Below are 16,940 nucleotides of genomic sequence, written 5' to 3'. Positions count from 1 at the left end.
CACAGGAACATTCGATTGGAAGCTGTTTTGGACAACTTTTCTTTTCTTCCTGCCAAACACTTGGCAGACATCCGTGCAACTTCTAGAACACGATGGGAGATGTTTTCTGTGCTGGCACAGTTTTTCCTAGCCAGACATAGTGGAAAAGCGTTTTGCTAAGATGTAGACTACAAAAGACGCGAAAGACGAAGGTAGGATGCTCTCCGGAGGTAAGAGCCGCTGCCGGGCGTCTTTCGGCAGAAGCCGCGCTAAGGAGAGCCCTGTGAGCGGCACAATCGTCTTTGCGCGAAGAAGCCGCTTCTTGGGCTCCGGCAGCCGGCGAGAGCGGCAGCTTCGGGAAGGTGAAGAAGCAAGCTGTACAACACTGGGATTGTGTGCGCACCTTGCCAACTGATAGAAAACAGTACCTTTGCACTCTCCTGACTTTTCCAATCACAGGAACATTCGATTGGAAGCTGTTTTGGACAACTTTTCTTTTCTTCCTGCCAAACACTTGGCAGACATCCGTGCAACTTCTAGAACACGATGGGAGATGTTTTCTGTGCTGGCACAGTTTTTCCTAGCCAGACATAGTGGAAAAGCGTTTTGCTAAGATGTAGACTACAAAAGACGCGAAAGACGAAGGTAGGATGCTCTCCGGAGGTAAGAGCCGCTGCCGGGCGTCTTTCGGCAGAAGCCGCGCTAAGGAGAGCCCTGTGAGCGGCACAATCGTCTTTGCGCGAAGAAGCCGCTTCTTGGGCTCCGGCAGCCGGCGAGAGCGGCAGCTTCGGGAAGGTGAAGAAGCAAGCTGTACAACACTGGGATTGTGTGCGCACCTTGCCAACTGATAGAAAACAGTACCTTTGCACTCTCCTGACTTTTCCAATCACAGGAACATTCGATTGGAAGCTGTTTTGGACAACTTTTCTTTTCTTCCTGCCAAACACTTGGCAGACATCCGTGCAACTTCTAGAACACGATGGGAGATGTTTTCTGTGCTGGCACAGTTTTTCCTAGCCAGACATAGTGGAAAAGCGTTTTGCTAAGATGTAGACTACAAAAGACGCGAAAGACGAAGGTAGGATGCTCTCCGGAGGTAAGAGCCGCTGCCGGGCGTCTTTCGGCAGAAGCCGCGCTAAGGAGAGCCCTGTGAGCGGCACAATCGTCTTTGCGCGAAGAAGCCGCTTCTTGGGCTCCGGCAGCCGGCGAGAGCGGCAGCTTCGGGAAGGTGAAGAAGCAAGCTGTACAACACTGGGATTGTGTGCGCACCTTGCCAACTGATAGAAAACAGTACCTTTGCACTCTCCTGACTTTTCCAATCACAGGAACATTCGATTGGAAGCTGTTTTGGACAACTTTTCTTTTCTTCCTGCCAAACACTTGGCAGACATCCGTGCAACTTCTAGAACACGATGGGAGATGTTTTCTGTGCTGGCACAGTTTTTCCTAGCCAGACATAGTGGAAAAGCGTTTTGCTAAGATGTAGACTACAAAAGACGCGAAAGACGAAGGTAGGATGGTCTCCGGAGGTAAGAGCCGCTGCCGGGCGTCTTTCGGCAGAAGCCGCGCTAAGGAGAGCACTGTGAGCGGCACAATCGTCTTTGCGCGAAGAAGCCGCTTCTTGGGCTCCGGCAGCCGGCGAGAGCGGCAGCTTCGGGAAGGTGAAGAAGCAAGCTGTACAACACTGGGATTGTGTGCGCACCTTGCCAACTGATAGAAAACAGTACCTTTGCACTCTCCTGACTTTTCCAATCACAGGAACATTCGATTGGAAGCTGTTTTGGACAACTTTTCTTTTCTTCCTGCCAAACACTTGGCAGACATCCGTGCAACTTCTAGAACACGATGGGAGATGTTTTCTGTGCTGGCACAGTTTTTCCTAGCCAGACATAGTGGAAAAGCGTTTTGCTAAGATGTAGACTACAAAAGACGCGAAAGACGAAGGTAGGATGCTCTCCGGAGGTAAGAGCCGCTGCCGGGCGTCTTTCGGCAGAAGCCGCGCTAAGGAGAGCCCTGTGAGCGGCACAATCGTCTTTGCGCGAAGAAGCCGCTTCTTCGGTTCCGGGAGCCGGCGAGAGCGGCAGCTTCGGGAAGGTGAAGAAGCAAGCTGTACAACACTGGGATTGTGTGCGCACCTTGCCAACTGATAGAAAACAGTACCTTTGCACTCTCCTGACTTTTCCAATCACAGGAACATTCGATTGGAAGCTGTTTTGGACAACTTTTCTTTTCTTCCTGCCAAACACTTGGCAGACATCCGTGCAACTTCTAGAACACGATGGGAGATGTTTTCTGTGCTGGCACAGTTTTTCCTAGCCAGACATAGTGGAAAAGCGTTTTGCTAAGATGTAGACTACAAAAGACGCGAAAGACGAAGGTAGGATGCTCTCCGGAGGTAAGAGCCGCTGCCGGGCGTCTTTCGGCAGAAGCCGCGCTAAGGAGAGCCCTGTGAGCGGCACAATCGTCTTTGCGCGAAGAAGCCGCTTCTTCGGTTCCGGGAGCCGGCGAGAGCGGCAGCTTCGGGAAGGTGAAGAAGCAAGCTGTACAACACTGGGATTGTGTGCGCATCTTGCCAACTGATAGAAAACAGTACCTTTGCACTCTCCTGACTTTTCCAATCACAGGAACATTCGATTGGAAGCTGTTTTGGACAACTTTTCTTTTCTTCCTGCCAAACACTTGGCAGACATCCGTGCAACTTCTAGAACACGATGGGAGATGTTTTCTGTGCTGGCACAGTTTTTCCTAGCCAGACATAGTGGAAAAGCGTTTTGCCGAGGTGTAGATGAGAAGAGGAGCTAAAGACGAAGGTAGGATGCTCTCCGGAGGTAAGAGCCGCTGCCGGGCGTCTTTCGGCAGAAGCCGCGCTAAGGAGAGCCCTGTGAGCGGCACAATCGTCTTTGCGCGAAGAAGCCGCTTCTTGGGCTCCGGCAGCCGGCGAGAGCGGCAGCTTCGGGAAGGTGAAGAAGCAAGCTGTACAACACTGGGATTGTGTGCGCACCTTGCCAACTGATAGAAAACAGTACCTTTGCACTCTCCTGACTTTTCCAATCACAGGAACATTCGATTGGAAGCTGTTTTGGACAACTTTTCTTTTCTTCCTGCCAAACACTTGGCAGACATCCGTGCAACTTCTAGAACACGATGGGAGATGTTTTCTGTGCTGGCACAGTTTTTCCTAGCCAGACATAGTGGAAAAGCGTTTTGCTAAGATGTAGACTACAAAAGACGCGAAAGACGAAGGTAGGATGCTCTCCGGAGGTAAGAGCCGCTGCCGGGCGTCTTTCGGCAGAAGCCGCGCTAAGGAGAGCCCTGTGAGCGGCACAATCGTCTTTGCGCGAAGAAGCCGCTTCTTGGGCTCCGGCAGCCGGCGAGAGCGGCAGCTTCGGGAAGGTGAAGAAGCAAGCTGTACAACACTGGGATTGTGTGCGCACCTTGCCAACTGATAGAAAACAGTACCTTTGCACTCTCCTGACTTTTCCAATCACAGGAACATTCGATTGGAAGCTGTTTTGGACAACTTTTCTTTTCTTCCTGCCAAACACTTGGCAGACATCCGTGCAACTTCTAGAACACGATGGGAGATGTTTTCTGTGCTGGCACAGTTTTTCCTAGCCAGACATAGTGGAAAAGCGTTTTGCTAAGATGTAGACTACAAAAGACGCGAAAGACGAAGGTAGGATGGTCTCCGGAGGTAAGAGCCGCTGCCGGGCGTCTTTCGGCAGAAGCCGCGCTAAGGAGAGCACTGTGAGCGGCACAATCGTCTTTGCGCGAAGAAGCCGCTTCTTGGGCTCCGGCAGCCGGCGAGAGCGGCAGCTTCGGGAAGGTGAAGAAGCAAGCTGTACAACACTGGGATTGTGTGCGCACCTTGCCAACTGATAGAAAACAGTACCTTTGCACTCTCCTGACTTTTCCAATCACAGGAACATTCGATTGGAAGCTGTTTTGGACAACTTTTCTTTTCTTCCTGCCAAACACTTGGCAGACATCCGTGCAACTTCTAGAACACGATGGGAGATGTTTTCTGTGCTGGCACAGTTTTTCCTAGCCAGACATAGTGGAAAAGCGTTTTGCTAAGATGTAGACTACAAAAGACGCGAAAGACGAAGGTAGGATGCTCTCCGGAGGTAAGAGCCGCTGCCGGGCGTCTTTCGGCAGAAGCCGCGCTAAGGAGAGCCCTGTGAGCGGCACAATCGTCTTTGCGCGAAGAAGCCGCTTCTTCGGTTCCGGGAGCCGGCGAGAGCGGCAGCTTCGGGAAGGTGAAGAAGCAAGCTGTACAACACTGGGATTGTGTGCGCACCTTGCCAACTGATAGAAAACAGTACCTTTGCACTCTCCTGACTTTTCCAATCACAGGAACATTCGATTGGAAGCTGTTTTGGACAACTTTTCTTTTCTTCCTGCCAAACACTTGGCAGACATCCGTGCAACTTCTAGAACACGATGGGAGATGTTTTCTGTGCTGGCACAGTTTTTCCTAGCCAGACATAGTGGAAAAGCGTTTTGCTAAGATGTAGACTACAAAAGACGCGAAAGACGAAGGTAGGATGCTCTCCGGAGGTAAGAGCCGCTGCCGGGCGTCTTTCGGCAGAAGCCGCGCTAAGGAGAGCCCTGTGAGCGGCACAATCGTCTTTGCGCGAAGAAGCCGCTTCTTCGGTTCCGGGAGCCGGCGAGAGCGGCAGCTTCGGGAAGGTGAAGAAGCAAGCTGTACAACACTGGGATTGTGTGCGCATCTTGCCAACTGATAGAAAACAGTACCTTTGCACTCTCCTGACTTTTCCAATCACAGGAACATTCGATTGGAAGCTGTTTTGGACAACTTTTCTTTTCTTCCTGCCAAACACTTGGCAGACATCCGTGCAACTTCTAGAACACGATGGGAGATGTTTTCTGTGCTGGCACAGTTTTTCCTAGCCAGACATAGTGGAAAAGCGTTTTGCCGAGGTGTAGATGAGAAGAGGAGCTAAAGACGAAGGTAGGATGCTCTCCGGAGGTAAGAGCCGCTGCCGGGCGTCTTTCGGCAGAAGCCGCGCTAAGGAGAGCCCTGTGAGCGGCACAATCGTCTTTGCGCGAAGAAGCCGCTTCTTGGGCTCCGGCAGCCGGCGAGAGCGGCAGCTTCGGGAAGGTGAAGAAGCAAGCTGTACAACACTGGGATTGTGTGCGCACCTTGCCAACTGATAGAAAACAGTACCTTTGCACTCTCCTGACTTTTCCAATCACATGAACATTCGATTGGAAGCTGTTTTGGACAACTTTTCTTTTCTTCCTGCCAAACACTTGGCAGACATCCGTGCAACTTCTAGAACACGATGGGAGATGTTTTCTGTGCTGGCACAGTTTTTCCTAGCCAGACATAGTGGAAAAGCGTTTTGCTAAGATGTAGACTACAAAAGACGCGAAAGACGAAGGTAGGATGCTCTCCGGAGGTAAGAGCCGCTGCCGGGCGTCTTTCGGCAGAAGCCGCGCTAAGGAGAGCCCTGTGAGCGGCACAATCGTCTTTGCGCGAAGAAGCCGCTTCTTGGGCTCCGGCAGCCGGCGAGAGCGGCAGCTTCGGGAAGGTGAAGAAGCAAGCTGTACAACACTGGGATTGTGTGCGCACCTTGCCAACTGATAGAAAACAGTACCTTTGCACTCTCCTGACTTTTCCAATCACATGAACATTCGATTGGAAGCTGTTTTGGACAACTTTTCTTTTCTTCCTGCCAAACACTTGGCAGACATCCGTGCAACTTCTAGAACACGATGGGAGATGTTTTCTGTGCTGGCACAGTTTTTCCTAGCCAGACATAGTGGAAAAGCGTTTTGCCGAGGTGTAGATGAGAAGAGGAGCTAAAGACGAAGGTAGGATGCTCTCCGGAGGTAAGAGCCGCTGCCGGGCGTCTTTCGGCAGAAGCCGCGCTAAGGAGAGCACTGTGAGCGGCACAATCGTCTTTGCGCGAAGAAGCCGCTTCTTGGGCTCCGGCAGCCGGCGAGAGCGGCAGCTTCGGGAAGGTGAAGAAGCAAGCTGTACAACACTGGGATTGTGTGCGCACCTTGCCAACTGATAGAAAACAGTACCTTTGCACTCTCCTGACTTTTCCAATCACAGGAACATTCGATTGGAAGCTGTTTTGGACAACTTTTCTTTTCTTCCTGCCAAACACTTGGCAGACATCCGTGCAACTTCTAGAACACGATGGGAGATGTTTTCTGTGCTGGCACAGTTTTTCCTAGCCAGACATAGTGGAAAAGCTTTTTGCCGAGGTGTAGATGAGAAGAGGAGCTAAAGAGTGGATGTTAGCAAATGACACCCATCTTCAAAAAAGGCAATTAAGAGGACTCGCCATAGTACAAACCAGCCAGCCTCTTTTTTATCCCCAGGAAGTTGATGAAGCAGCTCTTCCTGGAAATCCTTGCCAGGCACATGACAGATGACCAAATAATGTAGTTAGCATGATTTTTCAGGGGAATTTCATGCTGAACATCACTTTAAACTCCTCTGATGAATCAACTTGACTGGTAGATGAAGGGAATATTATCTGCCTGGGCTTCAGGGAGGTTTTTGACATACCTCTACATGGCATCACACATACATATGGAAGCAATAGTGCAAAGGGGAGGGAATCAGTGTCTTTTCAGTGATGCTGAGGGAAAAGACAAGAGGCAGTGGGCACACACTGAAATACAGGAGATTGCCTTTGAACATCAGTAAATGTTTCTTTACTGTCAGGGTGACTGAACCACGGCACAGACTGCCCAGAAAGATTGTGGAGCCTGGATCTTTGAAGACATTAAAAGTACACCCAGATAGAATCCTGGGCAAGAGGCTCTAGGTATCCTGGTTTAGGCAGGGGGGTTGGGCCTGGTTAGCCCCACCAACCCCTTCCACTCTCTTTCATTCTGTGCTAGTGAATTCTCTTCAAGATGCATTTCAAAGCGCTGGCATGACAAAGTTCTGTGCAGACAGAGATCCAAATGGACATGGCATCTAAGTTCCTTAAGCAGTGTTCAAGAAGAATGTAAAACTCTGGCACAAGTGTCTCTTCCCTAACTGAATCCCTTTCATGGGAAAATTCCCAGCTCTAGAAAGATCTTCTGATACGCATGCTTAAGACTGACACTGGCTGAGCAAATTTCTCCCTATGTATATCTAAGACCAGTTAGGATCTTCACCCAAAGTGCAGTCAACATAGTCACAGAATGCCTATTGTTAAGAAGTGACAGCTTCCATCAGAATGGCAGCTATTGGTCCACAAAATGGATTAATGGATGGGAATTATCTACGTGGGTTAAAAACAAAAATAAAGAGTTGGTCTTTATTTATCAATTTCATGGCAATATTGATAAGGGAAGAAAAAGATCTAAGTCCTTGACTTTCTGGACTCGAGGAAAGATTTTAAAAATTCCTTGTAAAAATGTATGATCACAATCAGACTATTGAAACCATTTTAGTTGGGAACAAAGTTCCAAAATTGTCTAGATAGTGGCAAAGAAGCCAAGAAAATAGGAAAGAAACAAAAAGAGAGCAAAAGAGTCAGCTTCAGTGTACAAGCTCGTTCTAGAAGTAGTCTGCTGGGAAAAGGAACCCCCAGCTAAATTTCCAATGTATTCCTGCGCTTGATTCAGTAACTGGTCAATGTAAAAACCAATCCTTTTGTACAACTTCTTCCAGCAACAAAAACTCCAACAGGTTGACACTACCATCATGCCTGTTCCAGACATATTTAAAAGAGAAATGATGATTTTCTTGAAAACCTACTTACATAAAAGTTGCAAGATGGTGGAGGGATTCCCACATCCTCCTTCCTCCATCTGGCTTGAAAGTATATTTGATAAAATATGCAACAAAGCACATGATTTATAAGGGAGAGTCAAATGGATGATTTGGGAATCGATCTCTTGTTGATAGTAAACTTCATATCCACTCGGTGTGACCTTTTTAAAACAAAATGTGGAGCTGAGGCATGAATCTGCCACAACAATTGTAAAGCAAACATACACACTCCCCTTCATATGCCCCCCCCTCCACACACACCTAGGCACACACAGAGATCAGCATAGCAGATCATGAACACCTTGGAAAAGACTGAAATGCTAAATGCCTCTCTTGATGGGCAAAAGAGCTGGTGCAGTAATTCAAATGCCTGGTACAAAAATTCTGTTTAATATTTAGCTCCTATTTAAAACACAGCTTTTCATTTCATTCTATTTACAGAATATTTTCATTTCATTTGTTTCTTTAAAATTACTTAGTTCTCACCTGTTGTATGTCTAGGAATATTTTCTTCCAAAAATAGAAAAAAATAGATGATATCTTTTCAGCAGAAAACATTGGTTGATACAATTTTAAACCATCATGATATGGAAGAATTCTTCTGTCCCTCTCGAAGGTGGAAGAAGCATTTGGATCACAGATCATCTACAATGAAATACTTGACATGTTTAAGATGCTTTCAATCAATTTTGATCGTCAATTGCTTATTTGTTGTAAACAGTAATTTTTCAGTGAAGGGAAAGTGTGTGTGGTATATCTACATGATATGTTCAAAGGCAGTTCCTACTAATGGCCAGGCTGAATTCCAGTAAATAATGTCCCGAATGATATTTTGCCGCCTTCTTTGGCACTTCATGAAATCTTACCCCGATGAAGTGCTGAAACAAAGAGATTTTCTCTTAGAGAGTGTCTCATGTTGTAACCTATCCCATGGATTTTATGCTGTAATTCTTATCTCTTTTAAAATTTACTATCTTCTGTACAGTTTTCATGAAACTTTCTGTTACAGTAGTGAATAGCACAGATAAATGTCATTTTGTACAACTTTGAATTTACCCCAAGAGCTGAGAGAAAACTTGATCCTATACTTCAATCCGAGTTTCTTCTATAGTCCAACTTTGTTTCTCTACCATCAAGCTTCTCCTTTGTTGCTGCTCCAAGCCCCGTCCAAGGTGACCTTGAATACTTTCAGGGATGGGACACCCACAACTTCTCTGGGCAACCTGTTCCAGTGTTCCAGCACTCCCACAGTAAAAAAGGCCTTCCTTTCATCTAATATGTGTAGGAAATCATAAATCTAGGCATAGAAGCTTGGAGTGCAAATTTGAAATTCTTTGGATTTGAAGCACATTTTATATGAATACTGACTTACAGATGACTAAAAGATGTTGATGGGCATTTGAGCTGACAAGTTTTGAAAAAGTGCACGGAAATTAAAATTGAAACCACTAAAATTAAAAACTCCTTGCCATTTTCTTTTTCCTCTCCTATTCAAAATTGCATATGTCAGATATCAGTGCTTCATGCAAACCTCTCAGATGCTCTCAGAGAAAAAGCTTTTCTTTCAGACTAAGTTGCGGTTGACGTAGAACACTAGCAGGAGTGAAAGATTTTCTGGGCATTGGGGCAGCCCGTTCTCCTTGGATTTGTGTGCAGAATGCATTTTATCCAAACTGGAAAATAGATCCCAGCTCTGTTCTATTCATCATTCTTACTTCATCAGGCCAGAAGATTCTGTGAAAAGTAGCCTGTGGACCTTGAAGACAGCGCATGTGAACCAGATGAGAGGTGATAGAGAAGTTGAGGGAGAGAAGAAAGAGCATGAGGCTGAAACCAGAAAGTATTTCTCCACGTGATCATGGAAGATTGCAGGAGCCACTTGGTACTATCAAACCAGCCCAACTTGGCACTGGTGCCACCTTGGGTCTGGGAGCCATGTTGCATATCGTGCATTTTAAGGAGCCAGCTGGCCACACCCAGCCATATGCCCCCAAACACAAACCAAGGCCCTTTTCTCTGGCAAACAAAACTCAGCTGCCCTGCTTCTGGATGGCAGATTGCAGGAACCACTTGGTACTATCAAACCAGCCCAACTTGGCACTGGTGCCACCATGGGTCTGGTCACCATCCTGCCTATCGTAGCTTTTCAGGAGCCAGCCGGTCACTCTCAGCCATAGGCCCCCAAACACAAACCTCGGCCCGTTTCCCTGGCAAACAAAAGTAAGCTGCCCCGCTTCTGGATGGCAGATTGCAGGAGCTACTTAGTACTATCAAATCAGCCCGACTTGGCACAGGTGCCACCTTGGATCTGGGAACCATCCTGTGTATCGTGGATTTTCAGGGGCCAGCCAGCCACTCTCAGCCTTTTCCCCCTAAAACAAACCACGGACCTTTTCTCTGGCAAACAAAACTCAACTGCCCCTCTTCTGGATGGCAAATTTTAGGACGCACTTTGTACTACGAAAACCGCCCGACGTGGCACTGGTGCCACCTTGTGTCAGGGAACCATCCTGCATATCGAGCTTTTTAAGGAGCCAGCCGGCCACGCCCAGCCATATACCCCCAAAAACAAACCACGGACCATTTCTCATGGAAACAAAAATCCGCTGCCCCGCGTCTGGATGGCAGATTGCAGGAGCCACTTTGCACCATCAAACCAGCCCGACTTGGCACTGGTGCCACCTTGGGTCTGGGAACAATCCTGCGTATCGTACATATTCAGGAACCAGCCGAACACTCCCAGCCACAGGCCCCCAAACACAAACAACGGCCCATTTCCCTGGCAAACAAAAGTCAGCTGCCCCGCTTCTGGATGGCAGATTGCAGGAGCCACTTGGTGTAATCAAACCAGCCCGACTTGGCACTGGTGCCACCTTGGGTCTGGGAACCATCCTGCGTATCGTGGATTCTAAGGAGCCAGCCGGCCACTCCCAGCCACAGGCCCCCAAACAAAATCAACGGCGCTGTTCCCTGGAAAACAAAACACGCCTGCCAACTTTTTGATGGAGTTTGCAGGAGCCACTTGGTACTATCAAACCAGCCCGACTTGGCACTGGTGCCACCTTGGGTCTGGGAAACATCCTGCGTATCGTGGATTCTTAGGAGCCAGCCGGCCACTCCTAGCCACAGGCCCCCAAACAAAAACCTAGGCCTATTTCTCTGGCAAACAAAAGTAAGCTGCCCCGCTTCTGGATGGCAGATTGCAGGAGACACTTGGTACTATCAAACCAGCCCAACTTGGCACTGGTGCCACCTTGGATCTGGGAACCATGCTGTGTATCGTGGATATTCAGGGGCCAGCCGGCCACTCTCAGCCGTATGTCCCCAAACAGAAACCTCGGCCCGTTTCTCTGGCAAACAAAACTCAACTGCCCCTCTTCTGGATGGCAAATTGCAGGATGAACTTGATACTAAAACCGCAGGCCGACTTGGTAGTGGTGACACCTTGGACCTGGGAACCATCATGCGTATCGAGCATTTTAAGGAGCCAGCCGGCCACTCCCAGCAATATGCCCCCAAAAACAATCCACGGAATTTTTCTCTGGCAAACAAAAATCAGCTGCCCCGCTTCTGGATGGCAGATTGCAGGAGCCACTTTGCACCATCAAACCAGCCCGACTTGGCACTGGTGCCACCTTGCATCTGGGAACCATGCTGCCTAGCGTGGATTTTCAGGAGCCAGCCGGCCACTCTCAGCCATAGGCCCCCAAACAAAACCCACGGCCCGTTTCCCTGGCAAACAAAATTAAGCTGCCCCGCTTCTGGATGGCAGATTGCAGGACGCACTTGGTAGTATCAAACCAGCCCGACTTGGCACTGGTGCCACCTTGGGTCTGGGAACCATCCTGCGTATCGTGGGTTCAAAGGAGCCAGCTGGCCACTCCCAGCCACAGGCCCCCAAATACAAACAACGGCGCTTTTCCCTGGAAAACAAAACTCGCCTGCCAACTTTTTGATGGCAGATTGCAGGAGCCACTTGGTACTATCAAACCAGCCCAACTTGGCACTGGTGCCACCATGGGTCTGGTCACCATCCTGCCTATTGTAGCTTTCCAGGAGCCAGCCGGTCACTCTCAGCCATAGGTCCCCAGTCACAAACCTCGGCCCGTTTCACTGGCAAACAAAAGTAAGCTGCCCCGCTTCTGGATGGCAGATTGCAGGAGCCACTTGGTACTATCAAACCAGCCCAACTTGGCACTGGTGCCACCTCTGGTCTGGGAACCATGCTGCGTAACACAGATTCTAAGGCGCCAGTCGGCCACTCCCAGCCACAAGCCCCCAAACACAAACAACGGCGCTATTCTCTGGCAAACAAAACTCCACTGCCCCTCTTCTGGATGGCAAATTGCAGGACGCACTTGGTACTATAAAAACAGCCCGACTTGGCACTGGTGCCACCTTGGGTCTGGGAACCATCCTGCGTATCGATCTTTTTAATGAGACAGCCGGCCACTCCCAGCCATATGCCCCCAAACACAACCCACGGCCCTTTTCTCTGGCAAACAAAACTCAACTGCACCGCTTCTGGATGGCAGATTGCAGGAGCCACTTGGTACTATCAAACCAGCCCGACTTGGCACTGGTGCCACCTTGGGTCTGGGAACCATCCAGCCTATCGTGGATTTTAAGGAGACAGCCGGCTACTCCCAGCCACAGGCCCCCAACAAAAACCACGGCCCTTTTTTCTGGCAAACAAAACTTAGCTGCCTCACTTCTGGATGGCAGATTGCAGGAGCCACTTGGTGTAATCAAACCAGCCCGACTTGGCACTGGTGCCACCTTGGGTCTGGGAACCATCCTGCGTATCGTGGATTCTAAGGAGCCAGCCGGCCACTCCCAGCCACAGGTCCCCAAACAAAATCAACGGCGCTGTTCCCTGGAAAACAAAACACGTCTGCCAACATTTTGATGGAGTTTGCAGGAGCCACTTGGTACTATCAAACCAGCCCGACTTGGCACTGGTGCCACCTTGGGTCTGGGAAACATCCTGCGTATCGTGGATTCTTAGGAGCCAGCCGGCCACTCCTAGCCACAGGCCCCCAGACAAAAACCTAGGCCTATTTCTCTGGCAAACAAAAGTAAGCTGCCCCGCTTCTGGATGGCAGATTGCAGGAGACACTTGGTACTATCAAACCAGCCCAACTTGGCACTGGTGCCACCTTGGATCTGGGAACCATGCTGTGTATCGTGGATATTCAGGGGCCAGCCGGCCACTCTCAGCCATATGTCCCCAAACAGAAACCTCGGCCCGTTTCTCTGGCAAACAAAACTCAACTGCCCCTCTTCTGGATGGCAAATTGCAGGATGAACTTGATACTAAAACCGCAGGCCGACTTGGTAGTGGTGACACCTTGGACCTGGGAACCATCATGCGTATCGAGCATTTTAAGGAGCCAGCCGGCCACTCCCAGCAATATGCCCCCAAAAACAATCCACGGAATTTTTCTCTGGCAAACAAAAATCAGCTGCCCCGCTTCTGGATGGCAGATTGCAGGAGCCACTTTGCACCATCAAACCAGCCCGACTTGGCACTGGTGCCACCTTGCATCTGGGAACCATGCTGCCTAGCGTGGATTTTCAGGAGCCAGCCGGCCACTCTCAGCTATAGGCCCCCATACAAAACCCACGGCCCGTTTCCCTGGCAAACAAAATTAAGCTGCCCCGCTTCTGGATGGCAGATTGCAGGACGCACTTGGTAGTATCAAACCAGCCCAACTTGGCACTGGTGCCACCTTGGGTCTGGGAACCATCCTGCGTATCGTGGGTTCAAAGGAGCCAGCCGGCCACTCCCAGCCACAGGCCCCCAAACACAAACCACAGCCTTTTTCTCTGGCAAACAAAATTCAGCTGCCCCGCTTCTGAATGGCAGATTGCAGGAGCCACTTGGGACTATCACACCAGCACAACATGGCACTGTTGCCACCTTGGATCTGGGAACCATCCTTCCTATCGTGGATTTTCAGGGGCCAGCCGGTCACTCTCAGCCATAGGCCCCAAACACAAACCTCGGCCCTTTTCTCTGGAAAACAAAACTCAACTGCCCCTCTTCCTGATGGGAGATTGCAGGAGCCACTGGGTACTATGAAACCAGCCCTACTTGGCACTGGTGCCACCTTGGGTCTGGGAACCATGCTGCGTATCATGGATTTTCAGGAGCCAGCCGGCCACTGCCAGCCACAGGCCCCGAAACACAAACAACAGCCTTTTTCTCTGGCAAACAAAATTCAGCTGCCCCGCTTCTGGATGGCAGATTGCAGGAACCACTTGGTACTAACAAACCAGCCTGACTTGGCACTGGTGCCACCTTGGGTCTGGGAACCATCCTGCGTATCGTGGATTCTAAGGAGCCAGCTGGCCACTCCCAGCCACAGGCCCCAAAACACACACAACGGTGCTTTTCCCTGGAAAACAAAACTCGCCTTCCAAACATTTGATGGCAGATTGCAGGAGCCACTTGGTTTTATCAAATCAGCCCAACTTGGCACTGGTGCCACCATGGGTCTGGTCACCATCCTGCCTATCGTAGCTTTTCAGGTGCCAGCCAGCCACCCCCAGCCAGAGGCCCCTAGACAAATATTTCGGCCCGTTTCCCTGGCAAACAAAAGTAAGCTACCCCGCTTCTGGATGGCAGATTGCAGGAGCCACTTTGCACCATCAAACCAGCCCAACTTGGCACTGGTGCCACCTCTGGTCTGGGAACCATCCTGCGTATCGTGGGTTCTAAGGAGCCAGCTGGCCACTCCCAGCCACAGGCCCCCAAACACAAACAACGGCGCTTTTCCCTGGAAAACAAAACTCGCCTGCCAACTTTTTGATGGCAGATTGCCGGAGCCACTTGGTACTATCAAACCAGCCCAACTTGGCACTGGTGCCACCATGGGTCTGGTCACCATCCTGCCTATCGTAGCTTTTCAGGAGCCAGCCGGTCACTCCCAGCCATAGGCCCCCAGACACAAACCTCGGCCCGTTTCCCTGGCAAACAAAAGTAAGCTGCCCCGCTTCTGCATGGCAGATTGCAGGAGCTATTTAGTACTATCAAACCAGCCCGACTTGGCACTGGTCCCACCTCTGGTCTGGGAACCATCCCGCCTATCGTGGATTTTTAGGGGCCAGCCGGCCACTATCAGCCATATGCCCCCAAAAACAAACCACGGACCTTTTCTCTGGCAAACAAAACTCAACTGCCCCTCTTCTGGATGGCAAATTTTAGGACGCACTTTGTACTACGAAGACCGCCCGACGTGGCACTGGTGCCACCTTGTGTCAGGGAACCATCCTGTATATCGAGCTTTTTAAGGAGCCAGCCGGCCACGCCCAGCCATATACCACCAAAAACAAACCACGGACCATTTCTCATGGAAACAAAAATCCGCTGCCCCGCGTCTGGATGGCAGATTGCAGGAGCCACTTTGCACCATCCAACCAGCCTGACTTGGCACTGGTGCCACCTTGGGTCTGGGAACAATCCTGCATATCGTGGATTCTAAGGAGCCAGCCGGCCACTCCCAGCCACAGGCCCCCAAACACAAACAACGGCGCTTTACCCTGGAAAACAAAACTCGCCTGCCAGCTTTTTGATGGCAGATTGCAGGAGCCACTTGGTACTATCAAATCATCCCAACTTGGCACTGGTGCCACTATGGGTCTGGGAACCATCCTGCCTATTGTAGCATTTCAGGAGCCAGCCGGTCACTCCCAGCCATAGGCCCCGAGACACAAAGCTCGGCCCGTTTCCCTGGCAAACAAAATTAAGCTGCCCCGCTTCTGGATGGCAGATTGCAGGATGCATTTGGTACTATCAAACCTGCCCGACTTGGCCCTGGTGCCACCTTGGCTCTGGGAACCATGCTGCGTAACGTAGATTCTACGAGGACAGGCGGCCACTCCCAGCCACAGGCCTCTAAACAAAAACAACGGCGCTTTTCCCTGGAAAACAAAACTCGCCTGCCAAATTTTTGATGGCAGATTGCAGGAGCCACTTGGTACTATCAAACCAGCCCAACTTGGTACTGGTTCCACTTTGGGTCTGGTCACCATCCTGCCTATCGTAGCTTTTCAGGAGCCAGCCGCTCACTCCCAGCCATAGGCCCCCAGACAAATATCTCGGCCCGTTTCCCTGGCAAACCAAAGTAAGCTGCCCCGCTTCTGGATGGCAGATTGCAGGAGCCACATGGTACTATCAAACCAGGCCAACATGGCACTGGTGCCACCTTGGCTCTGGGAACCATCCTGCCTATCGTGGATTTTCAGGGGCCAGCCGGCCACTCTCAGCCATATGCCCCCAAACACATACCACGGCCCTTTGCTCTGGCAAACAAAACTCAACTGCCCCTATTCTGGATGGCAAATTGCAGGACGCACTTGGTACTACGAAAACAGCCCGACTTGGCACTGATGCCACCTTGGGTCAGGGAACAATCCTGCGTATCGATCTTTTTAAGGAGCCAGCCGGCCACGTCCAGCCATATAACCCCAAAAAAAAACCACGGAACTTTTCTCCAGCAAACAAAAATCCGCTGCCCCGCGTCTGAATGGCAGATTTCAGGAGCTATTTAGTATTATCAAACCAGCCCGACTTGGCACTGGTGCCACCATGAGTCTGGTGACCATCCTGCCTATCGTAGCTTTTCAGTAGCCAGCCGGTCACTCCCAGCCATAGGCCCCCAGAAAAATACCTCGGCCCGTTTCCCTTGGAAACAAAAGTAAGCTGTCCCGCTTCTGGATGGCAGATTGCAGGAGCCACTTGGTACTATCAAACCAGCAAAACTTGGCACTGGTGCCACCTTGGCTCTGGGAACCATCCTGCGTATCCTGGGTTCAAAGGAGGCAGCCGGCCACTCCCAGCCACAGGCCTCTAAACAAGAACAACGGCGCTTTTCCCTGGAAAACAAAACTCGCCTGACAACTTTTTGATGGCAGATTGCAGGAGCCACTTGGTACTATCAAACCAGCCCAACTTGGCACTGGTGCCACCATGGGTCTGGTCACCATCCTGCCTATCGTAGCTTTTCAGGAGCCAGCCGCTCACTCCCAGCCATAGGCCCCCAGACAAATATCTCGGCCCGTTTCCCTGGCAAACAAAAGTAAGCTGCCCCGCTTCTGGATGGCAGATTGCAGGAGCCACATGGTACTATCAAACCAGGCCAACATGGCACTGGTGCCACCTTGGTTCTGGGAACCATCCTGCCTATCGTGGATTTTCAGGGGC

This window comes from Melospiza melodia, chromosome 5 (assembly GCF_035770615.1).
Source record: "Melospiza melodia melodia isolate bMelMel2 chromosome 5, bMelMel2.pri, whole genome shotgun sequence".
Lineage (NCBI taxonomy): Eukaryota > Metazoa > Chordata > Aves > Passeriformes > Passerellidae > Melospiza > Melospiza melodia.
Note: the sequence above shows the minus strand (reverse complement) of the source record.